Source organism: Ictidomys tridecemlineatus, chromosome 9 (assembly GCF_052094955.1).
Source record: "Ictidomys tridecemlineatus isolate mIctTri1 chromosome 9, mIctTri1.hap1, whole genome shotgun sequence".
NCBI classification, from domain to species: domain Eukaryota; kingdom Metazoa; phylum Chordata; class Mammalia; order Rodentia; family Sciuridae; genus Ictidomys; species Ictidomys tridecemlineatus.
In genome coordinates this window covers 145,422,658-145,429,512 of record NC_135485.1, presented here as the reverse complement: position 1 = coordinate 145,429,512, position 6,855 = coordinate 145,422,658, and the positions used below count along the sequence as shown (strand labels likewise).

Sequence of the window (6,855 nt, the reverse complement as noted above, 5' to 3'; positions counted from 1 at the left end):
GACATTTCCTTCATCTTCTATAGCAGAGATTTTACAAGATGTCTCTACAGCGACACACCACACTTCAAACTTTCACTGGCATTTTAATTATGAAATCTGTGAATGTTTGTGGAAATGTATTGGCATCAATATCATGAAACTCACAGACTTACAAAAATGGAAAAAAGAGAGAAACTTTAATCTGCACTTTGTTTTATCGTGGTCACCAAGCTTCAAATTGCGGGATGTTGTTAAAGGGATGTTGGTTTTTCTTTTACCCAGAGCAAATCATTACTTAGTCAGTCATAAACAAGATAAGAAGCTATTTCCACGGTGAATTATGAGTTTGTCTTCCTAAATGTTTCCGTCCCTCTTCCTTTTTAGATGGATTATTTGCTTAAACGACTCACCTCAGGACCTAAAGCAGTGATCCTGCAGTTATGGCCAGAGCAGAAGTACCGTGGCTGCTGCATGGTGTAACTGACTTATCTCTAGATCCCCTGTTTCAGGGACTACCTACTTAACGTCATCATTCCCTCGTTCATTGATTCACATGGTGGCCTGACTGTGCTGGGGAGCCAAGGATATAACTTTAGCATTTTCTGGCTTGGGGTTTCCAAATGTGAACAAGTGCCCAGTTAATTAGGCAGTCATCAAGATAATTGGGCTGTGTCATTTATATATTCAGTGGGACTGGCTCAGTGCTGGGGACACAGCAAGACAGATCTGATTGGTTTATGGGACTCTGACAAGTGTATTTTAAGCATATAGTAGATGTGCACTTAGGTTAGATACAGCTAAATTAATTTCTCCACTAGAATACGAAACATATGTAATCAGGATTTTCTCTCGGTGGCCGGTTCATTCCTGATCTTTACAACCAGGGCAGTGAACCAAGACGTAATGTGGTGTATAATTAGGTATTTGTTTCTGGTTTGGGGAAGATTTGCTTAAAGCGAAGCCCATTTCCGACGGCGAGGCGAGGCGTGTGTCTTGTTAGGCCCTAGGATGTCCTCTGGCTGAGTGAACCAAACATGTGTCCAGGCCAGGTCAGTGCGGCTCTGACGGTTCTCTGATTTGTTCAAGAGTCTCTAACTGGTGTTTTTTCTTTCCCACTTTGAGCAGGTGGCTCCCTGTGCTGCGGGGACAGCAGCCACCTCAGGGTCGGGACTGCGCCAGATTTTTCGAGCAGCAGCCTGAGCTGCCTCCATTTGTTCTACGATTGGCAAGTGGCAAAACAAGTATTTCAAAGGACGAGATATTTGGACGCCGCAGGAGGTGCATGCAGTGTGGACGCCTCCTGACACAGGATGGGGTCGCCTGGACCCTGTGCATCAGGTCAGCATCCCTTGACCTGTTCACACCCATGCTCTGGGGCTCTCAGACCCTGAATGGAAAAGTCTTTAGCATATTCTATACTTTGCCTCAGAGAAAGATGCTTCCCGAACCCTGTGTCTATACCTACTCAATACAAATGATGCTGGACAAAGATAATGAGGCATTCTAGATAAAAATATACTTTCCAGCCTGGCATCCTGGCACTGTGAAGCATGTCTGTAATCCCAGAGACTGGGGAGGCTGAGGCAGGAGGATGGCAGGTTTGAGGCCAGCATGCGCAATTTAGTGAGACCTTGTCTCAAATAGAAAATAAAGAGGGCTGGGGATGTAATTCGGTGGCAAAGCACTGCTGGGTTCAATCCCCAGGACCAAAAAAAAAAAAAAAAAATCATGAAGGAGAATTATATATTAAAATTTTAAAATGATTTCAGGGAACATGGCATCATACAATGGAGGCAATGAGCAGTTCTTCTGCACGAATTCCTTCTGCATTTGTTACATGGTTTTCTCAACACTCCCCTTGGTTATGTGAATCACAGGATTCTCAATGATTTGATAAATGTGAATGTGAAGTTAATATATTTAGGCCAAATTCATCCAACAGATGAGTCACAAGTGAGGAAAAGCCAACACAAATATGCTATTTCCCCTAAATTCTGATTAAGAGAAAAGAAATATGTGTTTAATATTTTTTTCAATTATTTTAATGAGTCATAATAACAGACTAATCAGATGCTAGAGTTGGATGAAGGCAGTTGGAAGGGACCAGGTCCAAGCTCTCGATTCTCATAAGGGAGCGGGGACCTGGAACGCAGGCCTGTGCAGGCGCCCTCCCACGGGGTGGGGGCTGGAGCAGCTCTAGTCCCCCGGAGTCCTGCAGGGAGACCCGCGGCCTCAGAACGGGTTCCAGCGCTGAGCGCTCATGTGCCTGACAGTGTGCTGGTGTTTGATTAAATCTTTCAAAACTCCAGTGGGGCACTTAATATCATCCCCATTAAAAGGAAAAAGAGGTTGGGGCACAACACGCCTGTAATCCCAGCATCTTGGGAGGCCGAGACAGGAGGAGCCCAAGTTTGAGGCCAGCCACTTAGTGAGACCCTGTGTCTAAATAAAAAATAGAGAGGTCTGTTAAAATGGGCTCAGTGGTTTTTTTTGTTTTTGTTTTTGTTTTTTTTTTAGCAAATAAAAGCGATTTAGAGGCGTGGGCTCCTTCTCTTCACCTCCTGGCAAAGCTTCCTCACCCACACCCCCTGTTGGACGCTCTGTCATCAACAACAGCAGGGCAGCCAGTGCAGAAGGTCCCCACAGTGAATGACAGCGTCAAGAGCCATCCTCCTCTGCCCGATGGGGCGGGCCACCGTGGGGGAAGAAGCTCTGCTGGGGTCCCCTGGAGGCCCTCCCGTGGGCAGCGGGGTCCTGGGGCCCTCTGCTCTCCTGCGCCCGCTGCCCGCCTTCCTTCTGCTCGCCAGGAGGGACACGGAAAGACCAGGTCCCTTTGCCCCGGGAGCGGCAGGGGAAGAGGAGGTGTGCACGCTCTTGCCCACGGCAGGAGGCCCAGGCCAGCCCCCACACAGGCCCCCTGCCCAGGGGACTTCCCCAGGCCCCTCCTCCCCACAGCCCTGAGCAGGGAGGGTCCGGGGTCCTGGTCAGCTCTGGGCTTGGGAGCCAGACCCTAGAAGCTCTTCGGGTGCTGAGCTCTTTGTGGGTGAAGGCCTGGGCCTCCTGCAGGGCTGTACTGAGGGGTCTTCTCAGAGACCCCAGCCTCCCCCCTCCCCTTTTTACATGCTTTGACTGTTGCTGAGAATTGCATCCTGTAGCTGGCTGAAGCCCCCTGGCTAGAGCCTGGGTGGGGGCCCAAACAGAAGGCGGAGCAGAGTAAAGGGCAGACCAGGGAGAGAAAGAAGCTCTCCCGGTTCTTCTGCCTGGAAAACAAATATTCAGGAAGCTTTATATCAGTGACAGATGCAGATTTTTCTAGATAGAAAGCTACGGGGATACTTGAGCAAATAAACAAAAATCAAGTGCCATGGAAGCATTTCAAGCAAAGGTCTGCAAAGGAGCGCGTTGGTGACAGGAGAAGAGCCATTGAGTCACACTAAAACTCAGAGCAGACTGCTCATCTCCGTCTCACTGTGTGTCTCCGGGAAAGAAACTGTGCTGGCATCTCTGTGGTCCCAACCGCCCTTGGGGACCAGGGCGCCTCCTGGCTCTGGGCTTCACTGCACAGCCTCTATTCTTAAGATCACCTCACAGTCCAATCAGGCTGCTTTAGCTCTAGCTATCACATCAGTTTCCAGGAAGCAGGAAGGAAGGGGATGAGCTGCTCTTTTAAGGACATTTGGCATAGGTTGCTCATGCTACTTCAGCTTACATCCAGAAATTTGACAAATTGCTACAGCAAGCTGTAAGGAAGCGAGGAAATAGGAGCATTAGAGGCCAATCCCCAACTAACGTTCGGGGATTCCATCACCACAGATGAAGGGGCCACAGCGGGCTCTGAGCTCCTCTGTCCCCTCTCCTCTGTCCCCTCTCCGCTCCTGTGTCCCCTCTCCTAAGACGAATTCTAAATCCAGTCTGAGCGTGTCTTCAGTGAAAGCTGTTCTTTCCAAGTCACTTCAGACAAGCCCCAGACTCTGGTGGGCAGGAGGGAGGGCCCTAGGAGGAGGGTGCCTGGCGGGTGCCAGGCAGGTGCCAGGCGGGTGCTCTGGGCCCCTGAACCCCACAGGGCGCCACACTGGTCTCACCACCAGGTCCCCTCAGGACATGGGATCCCGGGCGCCCAACCTGTGCTGGCCGCCTGGCCCAGCGTCTCAGCCTGGGAACAGCAGGGACCCGGCTGCCCTCCACGGCCTCCCAGGGCCCCTTCCTGGGTGTCGGGAGGGGCCTTTAGCCAGGGGGACACCCCTGCAGGCCTTCCGCCCTCTGGAGCCCAGGTGCCCCGCCCCTGCGAAGGCAGAAGTTTCGGAAGTACCACCAGGAGAACTCGTTGCTGGCCCTGAATGGACCTTGGCCTTGAGCCGGTATCTTCAAACACCACATCGAGGCCTCAGGCCCAGGGGCGCCTGGCCCCAGCGGACTCACAGGCCCAGTACTAGGACCCCTGGAGAGTGGCCCCGTCCTCCGACAGAGAGGACAGAGGATGCGGGGTTGTCCCCTCCTGGGCTCCCCTGGCCAGGCAGGACTGGAGCCTCAGTGGTGCCTGGATCCTGTGGCAGCTCCCTCCCAGGGCCCGGGCGTCCCTGCCTGCAGGACCGGGATCGCTGCTGCTCCTTGGTGGTCATGCGCTCGCCCTGGGCCCTGGCCGATCTCAGTGCACAGCGCAGTCCCCGTTGCTTCCGGAGATTTCCAGGGACAAGAATCATCTGGTGCTGGGGCCACAGTGGGCTGGAGGCAGCGTGCAGCTGGTCACAGCTGTGCCCAGAGCAGCCTGAGGACACATCTGTTTGGAGAAGGTGGTTTAAGCAGGTCTGGGCGAGTGGAGCAGAGCCAGGGCACCAGGCCGGCCTCAGCTGGCCAGGGGGTTACCTCTGTGGGCATGACCTTGTCCTTGGTGTCACTTAGAGGGAGCTGGAAAGACCGGGGAGCTCTGGCTGGTGGCTTCCCTGGTGGCTCTTGCAGCCCTCAGCTGTGGTCACACAGGGGCCTGGGAAGCCCCCCGGCTCTGCCTCTGAAGGCTTTCCGTCTCAGCCTCCTGTGGACAGGTTCTCAGCGGTGACAGCACAGTTCCAAGGACCCTGCAGTGCACCTTACAGGCCCTCTTCAGGTGGCTCCTGTGTGGTGGATTCTGAAAAGCAGAGGCGGGGGGCAAGGAGCGTTCCCCCTTTACCCCAGCGAGTGACACGTTGTGCCGTCCTTTGGGCTGGGGAAGAGGGGTGGTTAAGACGTCAAGGCAGAGTGTGACTTGCCAGGAGGGACCTGGAGGGCGAGTTTGGTTTAGACAGAAGGAGGGAAGGATCCGTTCTCGGCCATGTCGTCATGGCTGGAAAGAGAGGAGGACGTCCTGAGAATGAGCAGGCGCTCTGCTGCGGTGTGGGGTGGGGTGGGGACAGGGCTCAGCTCAGAGACCCAGTGCTGCCCGGACCAGGGGACGCTGAGGGGGACTTCCCGCAAAGCAGAGGATGTCCTCCCTTTTTCCCGTGTCCCCCTGCCATGCGTGGGTGCAGCCAGGGGACAGTCGTTAGCTGCCTCCCTTGACGGCAGTGCAGGGCTGGGTGACCTTGGAGGAAGACCTTACCTGCACCTGTCCTGAAGGGGGTCGAGGCCCAGGGGTCTTTCACTTTGAAAACTCCCTGCCAAGGGAAGTAACTTCAGAATCCCAAACATTTCCCCAATATAACCAGGGGGTAGTTTTAGATCAACATTCAAAGAAATAGTTAAACGGAGCATTGTTTGCCTACTGACTCCTCCTCCTCTTCCGAAGGAATCTGAGAGCTTACTGCCAAAACAAACGGGATTTTAGGGCACTTTCCGTGAAGTCTGGTATCTCCTATGGTGTTGTAATGTGGCATTTTTCTGAGATATCTAAGGAGGCGTGGCAGGACTGTTGTATGAATTAAAGTAGAAAAGGGTGTTGGAGTTCAGGAACAAGCTGACCACGGCTGCACTGTCTCCAAGTGCTAACCCGATGGAGCGCTGGGTCTCACCTGGCGGCAGAGTGAGTGGGAGGGCTCTTCTGTCTGTCTGTCTCTGCCTCCCCGCCTCTCTGCTCTCGTATGCGTATTTCCAGGGCTGTGGACAGGTAGGAATGAGTGCCGGAGGAGGTTCTCCTGGAGGCTCAGTGGAAGGAAGGAAGGACCGGCACTCCAGCTGACGTGGCCTCTCCTGGCTGTGTCAGAGCCAGCCTGGACCAGGGCCAGGGCCACCGCTCCAGCCTCCCGGGGCTCAGGCTGGGAAGGGCCTCCAGTCTCCCTGTAGGTGCCGACACACGTGGGCAGTGGTGCTGTACTTCTTCATGGACATCTCGTCTTCTCCAAAGGACTACTGAATCCTCCTTTTGATTTCTTGCCTCAAAAAAAGATATGGAAATTTCAAGGCTTTTTAAGAAAATGAGTTCTCATTAGTGCTTTTGTGTGCCTTGAAGAAACTGAACTTTGGCAGTAAGAAAAATTAAAAAGACATGATTCCTGTCCAGTTATACACATAGGGATACTGAGGTGTGTACACCAATATAAGACCCAATAAAAAGTAAGGCCAGAGTCAGGGGAATCGGAAAGACAGACTTCCATGAAAATCAAACCGAGTCTCCAAGGCCTCTGAGTCCTGATTTCCCCTCTGTGCACTTCCTGCTATCACTGTGAGCCGTGGGGACCTGGACACGGGAGGGACATGACTTAAGGGATGACCATGGACCTGCCGTTTGCTCCTTTCCTACAGTTGCTTCTTCTTGATCTTCATGAGGTCAACCAAGTTAGTGGGAGAAGATGAGTGTGGAAATTCCTCAAAAGAAAGAAAAGGCCACGCGTCATGTTTGCGTTTCTAATGAGAAGACCCAAAGGAAACAAAGGCCCTGGAGGCACAGCTGTTTTACAGTGATGCGGC

The 6,855-nt window shown here is 53.0% G+C and overlaps 1 long non-coding RNA gene across 1 annotated transcript; it reads right to left on the bottom strand.

Annotated features, from left to right (window-relative positions):
* Window positions 1-1,890: 1,890 nt before the first annotated feature.
* Window positions 1,891-6,158, bottom strand: LOC144366958 (uncharacterized). The gene is made up of 3 exons (XR_013426178.1): window positions 5,961-6,158; window positions 5,552-5,606; window positions 1,891-5,296 (listed from the first exon to the last, which is right to left on the bottom strand). It is a non-coding gene; the product is annotated as an uncharacterized LOC144366958 (long non-coding RNA).
* Between the last annotated feature and the right edge of the window lie 697 nt (window positions 6,159-6,855).